This window comes from Pelodiscus sinensis, chromosome 10 (genome assembly GCF_049634645.1).
Source record: "Pelodiscus sinensis isolate JC-2024 chromosome 10, ASM4963464v1, whole genome shotgun sequence".
Classification (NCBI taxonomy): domain Eukaryota; kingdom Metazoa; phylum Chordata; order Testudines; family Trionychidae; genus Pelodiscus; species Pelodiscus sinensis.
Window position 1 is genome coordinate 30724713 of NC_134720.1, and position 21373 is coordinate 30746085.

Sequence of the window (21373 nt, forward strand, 5' to 3'; positions counted from 1 at the left end):
ATATTACTGGTGCTAGTAACCTGCATGAAGCCATAACAGATTTCCATTGATGAGAGTCAAGGGTCAGGTTAAATACCCTAAGCATGTTGAGCAACACCTGACTCCATGAGTAGTCTTATTGATTTCAATGCAGACATTGAAGACTTTGTAAATGGCTGATTTATCCCTTTAAGGGCAGTGGAGTCCTGAGGCCAGCCAACCCTTCTCCAAAGCATGGTGTCTTCAGGAAGAGGTTGTTCTGCAAAGAATTATCATGTGACTACTACTGGGAATTGTAAATGCTGTGGCAGAGCTAGGATGATGGTTGGCTGGGGCAGGATTCAAACCCAGCCTTATGAAGTAGGGCTGGGGAGACCCTGTTCCAAGGGAAGGCGGAGTCTAGGCACAGGCCCATGGACGGGAGGGGGCAAAGTGGGGCAGTTTCCTGGGGTCTTATGATACAAAAGAACTGGAGCTCCTGGCTACTGCCACTGCTAATGCTGCAGGAGTGGTGGCCAGTGCCCTGGGCCCTTTAAATCACTGGCGAAGCACAACACGGTGCGTTCCGGGCAGCACTGAGGGCTGCCTCACCCCAGCCCTGTCCCTTCCACCCAAGGGCACAGAGCAACTTCCCCCCCCACACACACACACACTTCCCTGGTCTTTCCCAGGGGCCCAGCAAGGCTGTTGACCCCACTTTCTGAGCATGTTTGTTCACAGCATTCACACAGAGAATTCAGTAAATACAGGCAGTCCCCGACTTACACGGATCCGACTTACGTCGGATCCCTAGATACGAACGGGGTGAGGCAACTCCCGCACATGCGCAGCAGCATTCCCGGGGCTCGCTCACCTGGGTCCTAGGATCCTTCTCCTCCTCGGGCCGGCTCCAACTGGGGTCCCGCAGAGCTGCCGGGCAGAGGAAAAGTGCCTCCCCACGCCCGCTGCCCCCCCCCCCACCCCCCTGCCAGCAACAGGCTGCCCCCTCCCCTGAGCAACAGGCTGCGGAACAGACAAAAGCAGCCTCTCTGCCCCTCCTCCCCTCTATACATGCCGGGCTCCCGGAGCGCAGCGTCCCTGGGGCTCGCTCACCTGGGTCCTAGAATCCACCCCTCCTCCTCTTCAGCCGGCTCCAACTGGCCTCTGCCTGCAGCAGCTGGCCACAGGGACAGGGATCCCGCAGAGTTGCCGGGCAGAGGAAAAGTGCCTCCCCACGCCCGCTCCCCCCCCCCCCCCCCGCGGCCTCGCATCCTGCACGCCTCCCCCCTCCCCCCCTGCCAGCAACAGGCTGCCCCCTCCCCTGAGCAACAGGCTGCCGAACAGCAGACAAAAGCAGCCTCTCCGCCCCTCCTCCCCCTATACATGCTGGGCTCCCTGGGCAAACAAAGACTCCACCAAAACAAACAAAGTGCTGGCCTCATTGTGTTAGCAAAAAAAGGACCCTCCTCCTAGAACCCTGGGTGGTGTGTGGAAATAAAGCTATTAGCTCAAAGCATGGTGCAGAGCTGTTTGGTATTTGATGAGTTACTCCTTTAGTCCTGAGTTTGTCACAGGGACAGAAATAGATGTGAAATCTTCTGAACAGGGGAACAGACAGCAAAACAAACATTAGAGGGGAGTTAACCTTTCCCTATGCTATCCAAGACTAAAAAAAATGTTTGGCTAGAGTTTCCCCTACAATATGTACCAGTTCCGACTTACATACAAATTCAACTTAAGAACAAACCTACAGTCCCTATCTTGTACGTAACCCGGGGACTGCCTGTACATAAAAAAAATCATTCTGGCAAGTTGCAACATAGCACTGCTGTCTTTCTAAAAAACTCCAGAACCGTAACGCACAGGAACCCAAAAACGGAGAGACAAAGCAAGCTGTTGCCTGAAACAGAGAGGTGCAACCCACTTGACTGTGGGCTAGCTCGCTGCAAACTGATAGCAGGTAGGCCCAGATCACACACATCCCTACAGTGCTCCCTAATCTGCAAGCAGCACCAAAAAGCAACATAAATTTAAAGTTGTAGCTCATAATTTTAACAGCTTTCAATACCCCACAAAGTACAGGAACTGAGGGTTGGATAAAAATTGGGGGCAGGCCAAAGTGGGACTAACAGAGCTCCCAATTTCAGAGGGAATTGAACAGCAGAGAGAGCTAGAATCTCTGGAACAAAGGTAAATTGGAAGGCCCGAGGAAGGGCTTAAGAAACTGTGTACTTGTTTTGCAAGGACTTCATGAATTATAGCTCTAAAGAAGGTTCATGTGAGTTGATTAGACAACCAAGAGGGAAATTGAGGCAGGGTGACTATAGTGATATGTTCTACGTCTGCACCCTGAGTATTGAAAGGATCTGGAGCAAGTAAAGCCAAAGTTTGCTCTCTCAACACAGAGAAGTGACACAAATCATAGTGAGCAGGAACACGGGCGAATACCCTTCAAAGGCTACAATATCTCAGATACAGCTGGAGACAGGACCTGCAGCTCTGCAATGCTAGAAATATTCTGCCAACTAAAATCACACAGAGAAAAGAATAAACCATGTGAAGGCTAAAGTACATTTGCAAACACTCACAAAAATATGCAAACAGCAGCAAATCTTTACATTTCATCATAATCACCAGAGGAAACTAAAATACACATCACATGACCTCAGTAAATTAAATACAGATATTAGAAGAAAGTTTATAAGCCTACTTAAAATAATAAGAAATCTTTTCTGAGAAGGCAAAGAATAAAAATAGAATACTCAGAATGCTGCAGCTCTGTTACATATAAAAATGAGTGTTTGACAACCTAGAAGTGTGTCTTAAGCCAATACAATCTAAAACGCTTTCCTTTGCCATTGAAATAGCCTTATTTTGTAAGACCTCTACAATGTGTCAATTTACATTATATTGTCAATGCCTAACTTACTTGGTGACTTTTTAACTTAGAGATCTTGGACACAACAGAACACATGATTTGGTATGGAAATGAGCTATTAGATTATTTTCATGTCCCACAACCAAAGGAGAATTGGTCCCTATTTTTTAGTGTTCTGTCTGGGTCAGCTTTAAACATTCCAAATGATGGGGCTGCCACCATTTCCTTTGGCAAACAATTGCATTATTTAATAGCTCCAATGGCCAAGAAGTTTTGCCTGATATTTAAGCTTCCTTACTTTTGTTTAGTTCTCATCATTCCCCACTGCATAAATCATTCTTCTCCATTTTTCATATATCTTAGACTTCTATCTCACACTGCCAGTCATCTCTTCCTGAAGCCATACAGACTTCGGTCTTGAAAGCAGTTCAACCCTTTTATCAGTTCTGCTGCTCTCCTCAGAAGTACTCTCCTGTTCATGAATATCATCTTGTAATGTGTGTCATGAAATTAATCCAAGGTTCCAAATCACAGAAGAGAAAATGTGAACTAGACTATTACCTCCTGTTTCATGCCAAAAAGACTCCTCCAGAGCCCAAACAACGTAAGTAAATATACTTACATGTTGCTGTTAGGTGTATCTATAAATGGAACAAATTCAGGTAATTTCAACCTAATCAAAGATCTATCTATCATTCTAGTACATAGATGCTTGATATAAACAGCACAATTTTTGATAAAAGAGCATATAGTACAGGGCGTCCCCACTATAAGTCGTCCTAGTATACATTTGTTCCGAACTAAAGTCGTTGACACCTGTAGGAACTGATGTGTTAAGTCCTCCCAAACCCTACTCTTAAGTCACACAAAAAAGCCTCAACTTGCGCAAATGGATGTCAGCCACGGAGAAAAAATTCCTCGCTGTAAATTGTTTCACCATAAGTTCAAGGTTTTTGGAACATATCATGGGCTTATAGCAAGGATGGTCTGAACTGTTCATGAGTTAGTAGGTTCCACAAATGTCTTCCTGAGTCTAGTTCTTAGCAGCTATCAAGACTATTGGTGAGAATCTGCTCTTTGTTTTTTTTATCAGTTATTTCAATGGGATACTCTAGTTTTACACCAATGTAGCTGAGCACAATTTGCCCATAAGTGTGAATATTCTGAGCTTTGAAAGAAAAACATGTCTGAAAGTGTTTGGAGTTAAGGAGAAATGTGTGTAGTGTACGCATGTTAAAGACAGAATCTTGCACAGAATGATTTATTTGTGAGCTGGTTGGTTGTATGGTAAGGCTAGATATAAAAAGTGTAAGAGCCAAAAGAAATGAAGTGTAACCATATTTGCCTGGAATATCTGCATTGAATAAAACTGCTGCATCACTGATAGCAATCTGCCATACAAAGCCTCTAGAAATGACAGGGAGTGAGTCCCAAATGAAAGCTATCCCTACTCGTTGTTGGATGTAAGAAGAATAGCTCAAAACATGGCTGGATTTAGGTTTTACAGATCCTGATCCCATCCAGATTCATCTCACTTAGGGTCTACACCGCACCCTAAACTCAAAATCAGAGATGCTATTTGTGTAGCACAAATTGTGTATCTTATTTTGAATCTATTTTGAAATTTGGCATGTCTACACAGCACCAAATTTCAAAATAATGTGCTATTTTGGGCCATCTCTTAGCCCTCGTGCAACGAGGTATACCGGGATGGTGAAATAGCGCGCCTGTTATTTCAAAAAATATTTCGAAATACCAGTTGTCTTGTATAGAGGCAGTATAGTATTTTGGGATACTGTAGGTATCCCAAAATAGCCATGCAGTATAGATGTACCCTTAGGCTGTATACTTGTGATACTGACACTGTTTCTGACCTGCCCAAGACTTTTTCACCTCAGTCCCTAGTGACCCCTCTTCATAATTTATTTGAGAGGTTTTATGTCCATTGGTGACCTTTTGTGCATAAACATTGACCAAAAAACCAAGAGATGAAACCAAAGTGAAACTCTCCAAGAGAACTCAATCTCTATAACAGCCTGTAGGCCCCAGAACAGGTCAGGGACCGCATTTTGACTGGTGGGCTCAGTGCATTCATGCAAGACAGAAAAGAGCAATATGTATATTATATGTCAAATATGAAACTTTTCACTGTATTATTAATTCCCAAATTCCCAGGTACAGTTTCCACCAATACACTGATTGGTCCTAGCTATGTGATGCTACCACTTAGAACTGGTGTCAGTCCTAGATAAGGGTGGCTCTGGAAATGCCGACTCACTGCATACACACTTCATATATTTTTGACACAATGTTAAATGGCATTTCAAAAATGTGGAGAGCTTACATTACGGAAGATGCTTCAAGTTATATGGATTTTAAAAATATAAATGGGTGTTATCAGTGGGCTGTGTCCAAAGCAAAATTTTATCAGTACATTAATCATTCTTGTCATAAAGAATCCTCATTGATTCTAAGAGTAAGAGGTTCAATAAAGTGTATCTCACAATGAATCTTACCGACTCAAGGCCACACAAATTAATCTCACCTGGGACCTTAATTTGAGCTCTGTCTTCACTGTTGTAAGTAAACATTTCACATTTAAAAACCTATAGCTTTAGATCACTTATATATTTGTAACTCGATGTACAGACCTAAAATTATAATCACATCATACAATTTATAGTGATATAATCACTGGCTTTGTGCCTTTTTCCTAGAAACAATTGTAAAATGTCAAACAAAGGTCAAAAGGGAGGCCAAGCACAGAGGAAACAATTCAGTGAAACAACAGTCTCTGTTTAAATAACAACATTCCTACCACCCAGCATTGATCCTACAGTGAGCCCACTCTTTTAGATTTTATATTTTAACTAAATAGGTTTGTATCGGCACAGAGAAATTTACTTTTTCTGGACTATTCACAACAAAACAGTAAGCGAGCTAGTAAAAGACATGCAAATTAAATAATCCAAAATGAAAGCACAGTGGACCAGATTCTCCTGTCAATTACAATGGGGTAATTGGGAGTAACTAAACAGAAGTCAATGAAATTACACTGACATGAGTAAGAGAAGCAGGCCCTCCATATCCATAGTCAGTATTTCTTACATTTAAAGATGAAAATTCACAGAATGTCAAAAACAAACTAATTCTCTTTTACCTGTGCGTGACTCCCCAATGACATTCTTTAGTGGCACTTACAGCTTCAGAGTTGAAAACTCTACGCTGATATGCTGCTTTGCCTTTGTGCTACAACAGGCAATATCCAAGGGCATAACAAGTGGAAATTTATGGAATTTACTGTTAAGCAGTGAACCTGGAGCTGTTAATTACAGTGCCAGGAGTAAGAAATTCAAGGAATGCAGACTAAAGCGCCTAAAAGTTACCAATGGCTTGATCAGGTGACTTGACTAGAATGAACTTAAATGTAAAGTGGCCTTATCTGAATGAAATGCTCTGTTCCTGGGACAAATACAAAGCCTACTCAAAGCAAGTGCAGTTGTTTCTAATAAAGAAAACAAAACTCTCTGTGTTAGTGGAAAGCTATCCTTCCCTGGGAAGGACGTAAAAAGACTCCAGTAAGCTTATACTTTTTGAAAGAGAACAAGTGAATGAAACAGCTAGAGAGAAGCTTTTCTATCCCGAAGAATTAGTGAGGCCATTCCATAAACCATTGCATGTATACTAATCCATGTCTGAAGTTTACTTGAGCTTTTATCAATTTAATAAACAGCATAACACAATTTCTGCACACATGATCTACAAATATGCATGAGTCATGAAATTATTCTCTGTGTCCATTCCTTGAACACCCATTTTGATGTTACAATTTGAAATTCAAGAACTCTCTCTTTGAGCTTTTGGAAACAATATTTTACCTACAAGCTCCTGAATTTTAACTTCTCAAGACTGTTGTCTGGGCGTGGTTACACAACCATATTGAAACCAGAATCAATGTATTAAATGGTAAACAACTCTTCAAGAGCCATGTGAGGAAATAAATGGGGTTACAGGTACCTTCATGGGGAGAAATTACCATACATTAAATAGCTGTTTAATCCATCAGAGAAAGACATTAGAAGAATCAGAGGCTACAATCTGAAGCCAGAAAAAAAAATCTAAGTGGAAATTCGGCATAAATGTTGAACAGTGAGATGATTAACGATTGGAATAAACTACCAGTGAAATGGTTCATTCTGTATCTCTTGATGTCTTCCGATCAAGAGCGGATGCCTTTCCAGAAAATATACTATATTCAAACACAAGTTATTGGGCTCTATACAGAGCTAACCAGGTTGCATTTAAGAGCTTGTGTCATGCAGGATTACTAGATGATTTAATGGTTCCCTCTGGTCAAATTCTATGAAATTAAGGCCTCAATGAAATCAATGGCAAAACTCCCAACAATTTCAGCAAGGGCAGGATTTCAACCTCTATCTCCTTAATGGTTAATTAGTGAAGTGGGGCCATATATAGGTGACTGGTATTTGCACTTGGGAGGTGTACCGCCCTCATGTACCACTGTCAAAATTCTAATTACTAGATGGACTGCCCCCACATACCTGTTCCTATTCCTCTGGGTGGTCCTCCCTGCACCCCCTACCCCCATCACAGGAACCAGTCACCTATGAGTGGGACCCTTCCTTACAATCACCAAGTCTACCCTTCTTCAGAGATACTTGAATTTTCAGAGGTGAAAGGTTACAAACATTGTCTGTTTTAATTTAATTTAATTTAATAATATTAATAATAATACCATGCAGTCCTGTTTAATTGGTAATCATTACATTCATGTTACAAATGGGTAAATTGGTGAACAAAAACAGTAAGTGATTTGCCTGAAGTCACTCAGTCTGCAGTAAGATCTGCAACAGACACAGAGGGCATAAGGAAACTATTTCAAAATAACTAAAATCAATTTAATAGGTCCCGAAATAGCAAAATTCAAATAGCGTGTCCATACTATAGGGGAGCCTCGAAATTAGTCCGAGGCAGGCTCCATTATTGTGGATGTGCTACCTCGACTTAGAGCCCCAGGAAGCACTGGGGAATAATTATTTTGAATTACTCTGGGGAGTAGTTATTTCAAAACAGCAGCATTGGAGCACCCACACTAATGCTATTATGAAATAACAGTTTCGAAGTAAGTGTTATTCCACGAGGAAATCAGGAGTACAGATTTCAAAATAAACCAGCCTGTTATTTCAAATTAATGGGCTTGGTCATATGAATGCTCCACTTGTTATTTCCAAATAAGAGGGATTATTTCGAAATAACTCCCTACTGTAGACCAGGGCACAGAATCCTGATTCCTAGTCCCCTTCACAAATCATTAGATCACACTGCTCCCCTAACTGGGCATATGGTAAAAAACCATAAAGCAACTATTCTATTGATATATAGGACCAAATGCTTTGCTTATGAAATTCTATTGCTGTCAATGGGAATTATACCAACAGATAATATAATGTTAAAAACCAATATGGTATGGGTTGAACCTCTCTAGACCAGCACTCTCACAACCTGACCAGCACCAAACCAGATAATCTGCCAAACCTCAAGAGGTCAATATTGTCTAGCAGCATTACCAACATTTCCACTGCTTATTGGGTTCTTAAAAGACATTGGGGATAAATTAGAGCCAAAGAACAGCACAGAACACAGAAAGCCAGGACTGGTGGCTGTAAACAAACTTTATGGGATTGTGGGAAATGTGGCCACACCCATGATAAGTGGATGTTGTCAGACCAGTGAATGAGGACTAAAGAGGTTCACCCTGTATGTTGCAAATAATCTTTGGAAATCGTGTCTCATTCACATCACGTTAGTCTCTAATTAGCTTATATCGGGGGTCGGCAACATAGAGCACGTATGTCATAAATGGCCATCGGTGGCATGCAAGATGATTTTGAGTGACATGCACATGGTCGCAGCGGGAGCTCAGCCCCCCTCACCTGCATGCAGCTGTTGCTGCGCTGGGAGCTTGTGCTGCTGCTGGAACCTCCTGGCCAGCACACAGCTGCAAGAGGGCATGCAGAGAGGCCACAGATTGGGCTGCTTTGGGCTTTCGTGGTGCATGAGTGGCCAGCGCTCTCCCCCTTCCGCAGAAGGTTAGGCTGTGTGCACAATAGCTGGGCACTTGGAGGTGCTCCTGAGCCAGTTCCCAGGGGCCTGCTGGAGCTGAGCTGGGGTGCGGCAGCCATGGGGACAAAGGGAGCTTGCTCTAGGGCACTGCTTTCCTACTTTGGAGAGGGATGGGGACGCAGAGCCACCGTCCAGCCCCCTCACTGCCTTTGCCTAGGAGTCCCATCCCCACCTCCTCCAGCCCACCACTCTCCACCCTATTGCATAGCCCCAGCCCTGCAGCCTCAGCGCTCCCTGCTCCGCTCACCTTCCTTTCTGCCTCACGGTGCTCCCAGCAAGCAGGCTAAAGACGGTACTGAAGTCATGCCCAGCTGCCAGCCCCACCGCTGCTGGGCCCCTACTAGCGAGTGAGTGCTGCCCAGGCTGCAGCTCTGGGCCTAGTGAAGGTGGTTGAGGGGAGAGGAAAACGTGCAAGGAACTCTATGCCCCAAAGTTGCATTGGCACCTGGGTCCCTAGCAAGAAGGCATGAAAGTTCTCTTCAGCTGGGGGGGTTGCAAGCCTGCATCTCCCCACGGCCCCCATCCCTTATTAACTTGCTCCTCAGCTGCCATTTGCCAGGCCAGCCATTGCACTGTCCTTGACAAAGTGCAGGGAGCTTCATTCCTCTGAGTGCCCCTTCGAAAGAGGCGGTTTATTAATACAGTGTTACACAGCCCAAGTTGTACATACAGTAGGATTTTAATCCTAAATGTGAGACTTATTGACTAACTGATTGCTATGGGACCCAAGTTTGGAGAGCTCAGCAAGGGAAAGCAATGGCAAAGATCACACTAAATGGTAATGATAGAAATGTAGCCGTGTTAGTCTGGTGTAGCTGAAACAAAATACAGGACTATGTAGCACTCTAAAGACTAACAAGATGGTTTATTAGATGATGAGCTTTCGTGGGCCAGACCCACTTCCTCAGATCAAATAGTGGAAGAAAATAGTCACAACCATATATACCAAAGGATACAATTAAAAAAATGAACACACATGAAAAGGACAAATCACATTTCAGAACAGAAGGGGGATGCGGAGGGGGGGAGGTAAATGTCTGTGAACTAATGGTATTAGAGGTGGGGAAAGGTAAATGTCTGCGAGCTAATCCCCCTTCTGTTCTGAAATGTGATTTGTCCTTTTCATGTGTGTTCATTTTTTAAATTGTATCCTTTGGTATATATGGTTGTGACTATTTTCTTCCACTATTTAATCTGAGGAAGTGGGTCTGGCCCACGAAAGCTCATCATCTAATAAACCATCTTGTTAGTCTTTAAAGTGCTACATAGTCCTGTATTTTGTTTCAACTAAATGGTAAGATCTGCGTCTTCATTTATTTATTAATGAAGCTGCTAAAATTTAAGTAGGAATATTATTGACTTTTAAAACTATCAATGGCACACATATCCGTAAATAGAAGTGAATAAATTAATCTCAGCATGCCACTTCTGAAAGGTTGCCAACCGCTGGTTTATAGCTAATATATAAAGGAGAATGTGTGTAAGTTTGTGCGCTAATAACTTGGACACTATAAGAGCTACCGCAACCAAACTTTGCATGGGATAACCTTTCCTCCAGGAGAAGGTTTTAAGGTACTTTTGGACCCAATTGGGCCCGAACTCAAGCTGTAAAAATCAAAAAGTAACCCACTACACTGCGCTGCAGGGGCCACCCTGCCCTCCCTAGGTCCCAAGCCCACTGCCTGCGGCCCCCAGCGCCATCCAGGACTCGCCCCCTCCTGCCCGCAAGGTTACATAAGCGACCCTCTTTCCCCTCCACCCGCTGCCGGCATGCAGCGCCCCGACCCCCATGCACACAATAGCTTGGGCACCCGCCCTGCCCCCTACAGCACCTGCAGCCCTGGAGGCGAGCTGGGGTGCCCCTCCCGTGTGTAACCTCCCCTCCACCTGGGGTTGCACACACCCCCTCCAGGGATGACGCGGACCTATATTTTAATCCCTATAGAAATCAGTGCAGCTTTTCTACCATTCAAAAAAAAAATAATGGACTACTGTTTTTCTACATTTTGTTCCTCTGGTTTCCTGAGCAACGCCGGGTAACTCCAGCTAGTTATAACTAATTAGAGACTAAACTGGTATGTGTGTATTTTAGATATCAAAGCACAGGATATTATTCAGCAAGACTTTCACTGTTTCAAATGGAAGATTCTAAATCTCCTCCTCTAAGAAAAGTGATGTTTTGGGGTATACTCTAGAAAACTATAAAGGTTTCTGCATCTTATATCAGCCCGGTTTTCATCAAAGCTTAGCTTCCATTTAGGCACCAAAATAAGTGGAAAATTTTTCAAAAGAGTTCAGCTCACTTCTGAGAATCTGGCCCTCTTCATCTCCAGATTTCAAAAAGGGTTCCAGGCCTTATTCTCCTCTTATTTGTATCAGTTTTGCACCAGTATAATAACAATGCCTTTAGTGGATTTACTCCAGATTTGTATCTCTGCAAAGGGAAAAATCAGACATCTCAGGCTATGTCTACACTGCCGTTCTTTTTTGGAAAAAAGTACACAAATTGCAAACTGTAATTTGTGTACCTTTTTCCAGTTCTTTATTTGGAAGAGGCTTTGCCGACATTTGGCCCATCTACATGGGGCCAAATGTGGAAAAAACCTCCTCTTTCGGAAGAGCCCTTATTCCTCATAAAATGAGGAAGACAGGGCTTCCGAAAGAATGTGCCCGCTTTTTCGGAAACTGATCTGAAAAAGCGGACGCATTCTCTAGACACAGCAGAGTTTTTCCGGGATACCTGTGGTATTCTGGAAAAACTCTGTAGTGTAGACATAGCCTCAGTCTCTCATAATGGTCTCACTTCCCATCTTAAAGAGATTCCATTATAGAATATATTAAGGACAATGCCAGAAGACATTGCCTTACTGTAAACTCTCTGATACTGCGGCTACTTCTTCAATAAGCTACAGTGTCTTAACTTCTACTTAGGGCAAATCGCCTTAAAATTTTCATTATGTAACACTGCTGAAAAGATTTATCCCATGCAGGACATTTCAGCTCTTAAGTGGAGAAGTTTTTAAGTACTTCCGTGTTCATTACAAGCTTATGCTGTTTGCTTCATATTTCTAGAAAAAAATGTATTATTGTGAGCAAACTATAGCATATTCACGTGATTTAATCCAGCCTTTTATTCTCTTTGCTTCTCTGTACAAGGAAACCAGTGTCACAGGCCACTAAAATAACATTTGCTGTAGGGTCAATGTGGTCGGTAATACTTCCTCCAAGGAGGGGTTCCTTAACCCCCATCATTTGCTTCTTGATGCTATTTCACACCTCAGTCTGTTCTCTGATATAAAACAAGTTAGCAACTAAGTAGCCCTCCTCCCCACCAAAAAAATTACATCAAAATAGTGGAACTAGCATGCTGCTTGCTACTATCACACCCCTCTCTTCACCCTTTCTTGTCTACTTAGATTGTAAGTTCATCAAGGCAGGGATCATCTACTCCTCTGTGTTTGAACAGTACTTGGCACAATGCAGCTCTATTTTTGGTTGGTCTTCAGCTATTATAGTAAACATGACTAATAATAATTAAGCAGAAAAAATGTCAGACATGTAACATTAGACGTTCTGCTTCTTCCACTGGTACTCTATGCATATCCAGATCTAAACCAAAGTCCAGTTCCTAATTTTAATGGCCATTTAAAATGTATTTTAGGACCTGTTTCTCTTTCCATAACCCATTGAGACAAAGGCACTCTCTTTGGGGATCTCAAAGATACTAGTGACAGAAGTGATGTCTTGGTAGCTGGGGGCACAGAATTCTTATCATAACTCCTTATTAGAGGCGCTCGGAATGAAATCTAACCTGGCAGGCTTCAGAGTTTGATGCAAAACTCACCTCTCTGCAAAAGAATTGCTGTCATAACAGAAGAGAAACAATACAAATTCCAAGTTTAAAGGCATCTATGTGCAGCAAACAGCAAGGTGAATTCTGGATGAACAACAAACTGTGAGTCTCAATATGACTTTAGGTGCTTAGATACTACCGAAATAAAGAATTTAGAAATACAAGTGGGCTAGGCTGCAAATAACATTAAACTTAAGCAAAACAAATATTGCAAAAATTGCAGCCACAATCTTTATTTTTAAAGGATTTATAATGAAAGTATTGATGCCAAATTCTGTTCATGGTGCCATGTCACTGAAAAAAGTGCAGAAAGGGAGAACTCTTAAATTTATTAAGCAACTGAAGCATGCAAGGAAAAAACCCAAAGAAGAGGCAAAATTTTCCTAACTGGTCTGATTTGGGGCACCTAGTTGCAGACAGTTGGGGTATGTCAGTACGAGGCATAAGGGAGCTGTTGACAAAGGCGTTCCCTGTCGACCGATCCGTGTCTTGACTGCCACGCTGTGCCAACGATCAGCTGAGCCGGCACAGCACAGTGGCCATTTTTATTTTAATGAAGCCAGGGATATTTAAATCCCAGCTTCATTGACTATGTCAGGTAGTCTAATTTACATGCCTCTGGCGCCAGAGGCATGTAGTCTAGACATACCTTTGGAGTCTGATTTTCAAAGATGCAGACCAGCCTTCTACTGAAGTTGTGAAAAATCTGACCCAAGGTTTCCTTCAATTGAACATCCAAAACTGGAGGCACTCAATGCTGGCCACTTTGGCACTTGATGAGCGAAATGGTGAATACCTTGTGGGGCAAGTCACTTAATAATGCACATCAGTATGTTCCCAGCTCCAAAAGTAGGTTGAGCACACAGCACAAAAATCCTGAGTGATGCCATGTCCATGATGGGCTCCAGACACCCATTACAGGTGACTTCAGGAGCAGACAGGAACTATGGACAAGATTATGCTCTAACATACCAAGGTAAGACACCTGCTGAGTGAAAATCATCATTGGGCTAGGACAAAAAAGATCTATACTAGATTAGACTGGTGTAAAAGTGTATCCAACAGGGAATTTGTGGAATTCCTCAACTCTTTCCACCTTTCTCCACACTTCACTCTTGGTTGTTACATGTCAATATATTTTGGACATTACACATGATTATGGTTTTGGGTTGCAGTGTGGCATTATGGTAGACATCAGTGTTCCCTGTAAGATGAGGGCTTGTGCAGATGCCCAGAGGAGATTCAAATGTCACCCAGCTGATTAGCAGAGTGCTCAAAGACCCTAGAGCCAGAAACATGTGTTTCTACTGGTGGTGCTTGTCTGTACATGCCTTGGTGCACGTGACAAAATTGATTCCGCACATGGATGGACATTGGTAGACATGCTACAAAATGCTGAAGCAGGAGTGTTTCAAGTAAATTTTAATGTTGTTGGTACTCTGGTACCAATTCACAACAGGAACCAATAGCTCTTTGCTTTCTATTTTTAGCATGAACTAAAGATTATATTTATATTCCAGGAACTAAATGTTAGTTAGCACACAAACAGTGTTCAGATTGATGCAGAATTACAAACAGCCTCCCACTACATCAAATAATTTAGATTTAAATATACAGATCAGAGAAAGAATAGCAGAGAAGGGGAAATCTCATTGAAAAGGGATCTTGTAGTTAAAGAGCCAGCAGGTCAGAGAGTTTGAACTTTCTCTGTGCTCTTAGGCAAGACACAACTTCTCATTGCTTCAGTAACTATCTGTTAAATAGGGAAAACCATTTTTGCATGCCATTCAATGTTTTGGTAACAGACTTAAATCCATTAAGCACTATAATTTATTTGAAATCCTTGGCTGAAAGACTATAGAAAAGCAAAATAACAATACTGTAGTAAATGACAACAAGCTATTGTGAGCTGTAGCCAGAAGTTGGGAGGGTGCATTTTGCCAAATTTAGGAGCCACCCCAAACCACAGAACTGAAGGTTCTACATTTAGGACCCATGGACGTAATTCCATTAAACTCAATATGATTAACCATGTATGTAAATTACATGTGTAAGGGCTTGCAGAATTAGTGTCTTAAATTAGAGCTCAAAATTCCACATAGGGAAATGCATATTCTGGGCTGATACCCATTTGATTTTACTCCTCCAGAAACCATAGAAGGTTCAGAATGATTTTCAAACATGAATGCTTATTCTGTATATTACAGAGGATTCTAATCACTGATGTTTTCCTAGTTGATGATCCTTCAACAGGAAAGGACAGTTCTGTTGAATGAGGGAAAGTTGCAATCCCAAAATTGAAATAAAAACAAAACAAAAAATCACAGAGGCTGTGTAATATCCAAACACCAACTACTTCCTCATGTATAGTAAAATTAGGCCTGGGTTTGTTTCCTACTTACCTTTGGTCTGAAAGTCTCAGAAAGTTAAATAATTAATTTAATGTTTGTCAAAATATATATTATGTATTCATTGTATATATTTTGACAAACATTAAATTAATTATTTGATTTTAAAATATTATTACTGATCATTGACTGATTAATCTAGAACACTCTGTCTTGCAACTTTTCAAAAAAGTTCTCAGATTTTTCGGTTTAAGAAAAGGATTAAAGCTTATTTTGAAAGAGCATCTTTTTCACAAAGTCTGAATGGACTACAGCAGTTCCCATGGGATTAGCTGCATACATTTAAATTCCTCCCACAAGACAGCTATTGTTTTCTACATGGCTCTCAGTTTCATTCTGTCATGACAGGTTTCCACACTTCATTTTGACTAAAAAAACCTGGGGATTCTGTGCTCTGAAAGTAAGCATTGACAGGTTGATTAATTTTCTTAAAAAACTGATCAAATGTTTTATAAACTTATTGCTCTGGTTTTTGAGGTCTGCTACATTGATATCTGATTCTCAGATACAGTTTGGAAATGTTATTGTCATTAGAGACATCTGTAAGATATATCTGCAAGATATATTCTCAAGAGCTGTCTCTTCAGATTTATCTCTTCATAGGAAAGAAATTTTTACCAAAATTGAAAGGAGATATATATTTTGCTTCGGAATAAAACTTCAGTGATCTTTCCAGAAACAAAACTATCATGTGAAATATATTTATATAATGATCTGACTTTCATAAACTATCATACCTTTATTTTTTTAGCAGATACTTAGTTTTTAAGAGTCTGAGATAGCATTATCCAATCAGAATTACCACTGACTTCTGTGGGAGTTTTGGCTGCACAGATGAAGCAAGACAAAACTGCAATTTTAAATTCACAAATATGCACTTCCATGTGCTGATTTCACAATCCTCTTATTTCTTGACAGAAAAATATCATATATAAAGCTCAGACTCTTAGTATGTACCTGACATTTTACCTACCATGGGGATGGTGTTTTCTTGCAATGAGATAATAAAAAATCATAGGTTTAACATACAGCTGGCTTTGACTGTGTTTCATTTGACAATACGTTATGAAAATTATTATTAATATTTTAAATGCCAACAAATTATATCTTTCAGAGAAGTATTTCTGAATATCTCTAATATATGAAAATATTATATTACATATAAATTAAATTATAAGCAAAAAGTTACCCATGTTTCTTACCCTTAAAGGAAAATTATAAAGTACATCAGAACACATACCAGTACACTCATTGTCACTGTCACACTGTATAATGCTGGTATTTTAAAGAGCTTCTTGAATGTGATATCATTTTTTTGAATGTGATATCCCATTTTTCTATAAATGGGATGGGGAGGGAACTCAATTTGAAACCTTATAAAAAAAATTAAAAAATCTTTTGCTATTTATGAAAGAGTGAGAGAGACTTACAAAATGAACCATCTAGAGGGTGAGTACATGAATAAGCTTGTAAGAAGCCCACTAGCAAAGTGAAGGTTGAAATGTAGTAATAAAAATGAATTCAGAGTGACTGTCCCATAGAGCCCTCTACAAGAATGATTACTGAACTATTGAACTATCCCTGAATTTCTTTCATGTGCCTGGCAATTCAGTGGACTTCTCTTCAGTAAATATTTTAACAGGGCCAGCACCTTCTGTAATCTGAATTTTATTCAGAGTTGCCCTGAAACTAAGTGAGTAACAGTGCATTATTATATATAAAGTCCCGGAGCATTGGGTTGGGATAGGGAATAAAACAAAATGCAATGAAGCCCATAGGAAGAATTAAGAACATTGTAGGACTGGTGCATATGCTGCAACACATCATGCTGTGGAAACATTGCTCTCCCTCTATATGCCATTTGAAGCAAGTTTCAAACATGCACGGCATGTATGTTATTGCAATACGCTTACACATGCTCAATAACTGTAGTATTTGTATCCACACAAATCAATCACAAAAATTATATGACTTCTGCTCTCTCTCAAAAAAGCATTAATTATTTAATATTTGGACATGCTATTGTACATTTGTCATGCAATAATTACTTATTCATCGTTGAAAAATCCTACACAAATGAATATTCATTTAAGTTATTCATACCTCTCAGAAGGGAAACCTCTGAAAAACATTAACAACTGACGACAAAATAGTTGTTCTTTAGAGAAAGGCAGATAAAATCCATTACAATTGTCAGAGTCCCCAGTTCAGCCCCCTCTCTGGTATGTGAAGCTGCTGGCTCAGTGCATAGCCTTGTCAAACCAACCGTACAGTCTATTCAGTTACCCTGGAGTTGTCATGTGGAATCAAGCAAACAAATATCTTCTCTCCATTTCCCCCACTCAAAAACAAATCAGAACTTATTCCTTGCAAAGCTTAGCAGCAGCAGCAGCCTAAGTGAAAATTCTGAGAGCTTCATATGTAATTTGAATTAATTAAAAGAATTTATCTAACAGCCAGTGGTTACATTCTGTTAATGAATAACCTGCTTCGAGAAATGAGGAAGTTTTTGAAGTTAATTTAAATTATGGGGCCTCTTGTCAGAAATCAGTGAGAGACTGAACCTGTTCATTATCCTGAGGTTAGACCAGCCAAAAGGAAGAAAAAGAAAAAGTGGAGCTCATTAAAGGAAAGATATTGTATCAACCAGCACTAGCTGTATCACACCAATTCAACCAAACTGAGATAAGCCATGGAAATGTCAGCTGCCCAGTTTGGACCAAACTGCAGGGCAAGTCTAACTTATACAACCAGTAACAAGTATCCAAAGCTTGACAGTTATACAGGAGAAATTCTTTCTAATTCAGCAGTGTTTTACTTGAACATTAAACTTGACTTAGCTACTTTTTCTCCTTCAGGGGCGGATGAGAGTTTTGCAGAGCCCAGGGCAGCACAATTTCATGGGGCCCCCCTTTGGAGAAATAATAGAAAAAAAGGCATCAAATGTGCAAATTGAAGGCTATTTTCATATTAAATGTGAATTGGGTAAATTTGATAGATACTTAATTTAGTTGGATAATTTTTATTTTAATTATATTGTAATTTATTCATAAACAAAATTCTGCATTAATAATTTAAAATTTTCATTTGTATTTAAGTCTATTATAGCTGTCTAGCTCCTTTGGCTTCAGTTATGGCTACATTCTTCAATTATGTCATTAAAGTCCATTTCTTCACACAGGTCATTTTCAAAAAAGTTTAAAAATCCTTCACAAACAAATGCAACAGCAACCACATGACAAATATGTGTGACTGAGGACTACAAACATTAGGCAGTACATTCACCTGCCAACATGATTTTTAAACCCCTACAGCAGTGAAATCCTGCATGATTGTACTCTCAATACTCCTATTATTCTGCATCCTTTTAGACCTTTAGAGAAAGGTTTTCAAAATCACAAATAGCCCAACTTAAATAGCCCAATTCTAATGAAAACTCAGAGCTGGAAGTCCAACTTTATCAGATATACCTTTAGGAAAAATCTCCCATCTATAGTTATGTGACAATTTTTCATTTAAGGAACACATTTTCAGAAATATACAAATGAACATATCCCATATTCAGCACTGCTGGCTATCTACATATTACTTGTTAGCTGGCTACAAAGTGGGAGAAAGTTTTAATGTGTGATATGCGCACACACAGTATAATTATATGCAATGTAATCTGGTGGAATATGCATTGCCTGTAACATGGAGTGATTTCTATCATTAAGACCATGTAGCTCAATGAAAGAAATAGTCTGTAAACAGTAAAGGGAACCCTCCGCCCCATAGCTATTAATCTGGCTACAGTGAAGAGTGGAGATAATGTTTTATCCAAAGTTTCTTCTTATCTATGTCCAGGAGACTTTTCTTTAGCTATTCCTTTAAAAGTGATGTAAAGGCAAAACCAGACAACCTGGGGCTGTGTCTACACTGGGCCACTTATTCCGGAAAAGCAGCCACTTTTCCGGAATAACTTGCCAGCTGTCTATACTAGCTGCTTGCTTTTCCGGAAAAGCAATGACGATCTACTGTAAAATTGTCAGTGTTTTTCCAGAAAAACTATGCTGCTCCCATATGGGCAAAAGTCCTTTTCCGGAAAAACTATTCCGGAAAAGGGCCAGTGTAGACAGCACATTAGTCTTTTCCGCAAAAAAGCCCCGATCGCGAAAATGACGATCGGGGCTTTTTTCCGGAAAAGCGCATCTACATTGGCCACGGACGCTTTTCCGGAAAAAGTGCTTTTCCGGAAAAGCATCCTGCCAATGTAGATGCGCTTTTTCTGGAAATACTTATAACGGAAAACTGTTCCGTTTTAAGCATTTCCAGAAAAGGGTGCCAGTGTAGACGTAGCCCCTGAGTTCCTACTTCCTTCTACCAATAGTAACCTCTGATATTATACTTGGCATTAGTAATTACTGTTGCGAGGTGGTGCTTTCTCACATAAAACACTGCCTTAGTATTTAGTGCAAGACCTCATAAGAGGAAAACCTCTCAACAGCTTGCTCAGGTCTTAGTCTTTCTAGAGCTATAGATGGCACAGAACAGTTTGGCTCTTCTTAGGCTCCTCAGGACTTCTCTCCCCATAAAACATTCTTAGTCCTCAGATATTTCAGTACAACAAACCAAATTATCAACAGGCAAAGTTTCTGTAACCCCTCAGGGAGCAGCTTATACAGCCTAACCACAGAAAACGTTTAGCAAAATGAACAAGACTTTACTTATGCAATTTCCTTTCCTCCTAAGCAGCCATAAACTACCTTCAATATCCCTTTTTTGTCTCAACAACATAGAATATTTAAGCGTTTTTACTATAACCCGAGAGCTGAGCAATTCCTCCATCCTGACTGGCTAATAGGAGTACAGCTTCGCTGACTCAATGAGAATGAGAATCCTAAATAAACCAATGAGAGAGCCTCTTTTCTTTCCTTCATTCTGTTCACCTTTACTGTCAACACAAACAGCTGAAGTGGCCGGTGCCCGATCTTTCAGAAGGCATGAATGGAACAAGGCACTTGCCTGGTGATCTATCGCTTGTGCTCTAGTCCCAGCATCTGGCATTCAGAGTTTAGGGACCTCTAGAACATGGGGTTGGATCCTTGATAATCTTGTCTGATAAATTCACCCATTCCGTTTAAAAACCATTCCTCCCCACCTGCACCAAATCATTTGTTGAATTCCTTCATAAGTCAATTTATTTGTTCATTCATTCCTGTTCCTTTTTCAGTTTAGAGACAAGGCGGGGAAATTTAACATTCATTGTGAGACAAAAAATCAAACACTGGTCCAGTCTGAGCACAGAACTGTGGGTGTGTGCAAAGCTTTGGTGTGTTGCCCCCCCTCCAACCTTCTTCCCCCTTCACCTTGCTCCCAAGCAAGCAATGGGTCATTCCTTAGGAGCAAGGCTAGAGAAAGAAACACCCTCCAACTCTGATCAAAATGCCTGGCTGGTGTGGAATAACGCGAGGCCTCGGGTGGCTCTTGGGATTTCGGTGTTTCAGACACACACTTTTTGAGGAGAGCCAGAGAAGCCGAGATAGGATGGGCCGGGAAGTTGATTGTATTGCGTCCGGGTCCAGGCTATATTAGCAGCCTACAGCAGCTTTGGCTTCCAGTGGGTGGCGTGAAGGGATGAGAGCGGCTCCGCTCGAAGCATCTGGCAGTGGAGAGCCAACTGGCTTCTAAAGAAGAAGGGCGGGGTGGTGCTGGTGGCCGGAGAAACTGTGCCCTCTCTGTGCTGCGATGAATGCAGTGCAACCGGGTGCTGCTGCTCCCAAGGCATCTGCAACCCCAGGCAGCCAAAAGAAAAAAAGAAAAAAGAAGCCGCCCAGAAGACAGCGGCCGGCTTTCGCCCAGCTCCTCCTGTGGAGAGTGGACTTCTCCAAGAACCGCAAGGGCCTCTCCTTGGCGGCCATTGAAAAGGAGCTGGCCACGACTGGGATCGACGTCCAGAGGAACAAAAGCTGCATCAAAGTGCGCAAGGACACTTCAAAGCAGGGCCTATTGAAGCGCAGGGCCCGGGGCAGCCGTCCCGCTCGCCCTGTCCTATACCCACCGTTGTTCTCCAACTTTCCTTGGACAAATATGTTGCAGCTTTTTAATGAATTGGCCACACCTACAGGTTGCACCTCCCAAAACTGGGACGCT

General features: G+C 41.3%; 1 protein-coding gene across 19 annotated transcripts in view; it reads right to left on the minus strand.

Moving 5' to 3' along the window:
- The window catches only part of VEPH1 (ventricular zone expressed PH domain containing 1), a 206920-nt gene that overhangs the window by 168020 nt on the left and 17527 nt on the right, over positions 1-21373 (minus strand). For 3 of the 19 annotated variants that reach the window (XR_012906258.1, XR_012906259.1, XR_012906260.1), the window contains exon 1: positions 17345-17634. The exons of 2 other annotated variants lie outside the window; for them this stretch is intronic. The gene's annotated coding sequence lies outside the window, so the exon portion shown is untranslated. Of the gene's footprint in view, positions 1-832; positions 956-1071; positions 1169-5996; positions 6126-17344; positions 17640-21373 lie in introns of those variants that run through there. 14 more of the 19 variants (XR_012906257.1, XM_075937780.1, XM_025184860.2 and 11 more) reach the window with 10 other exon arrangements.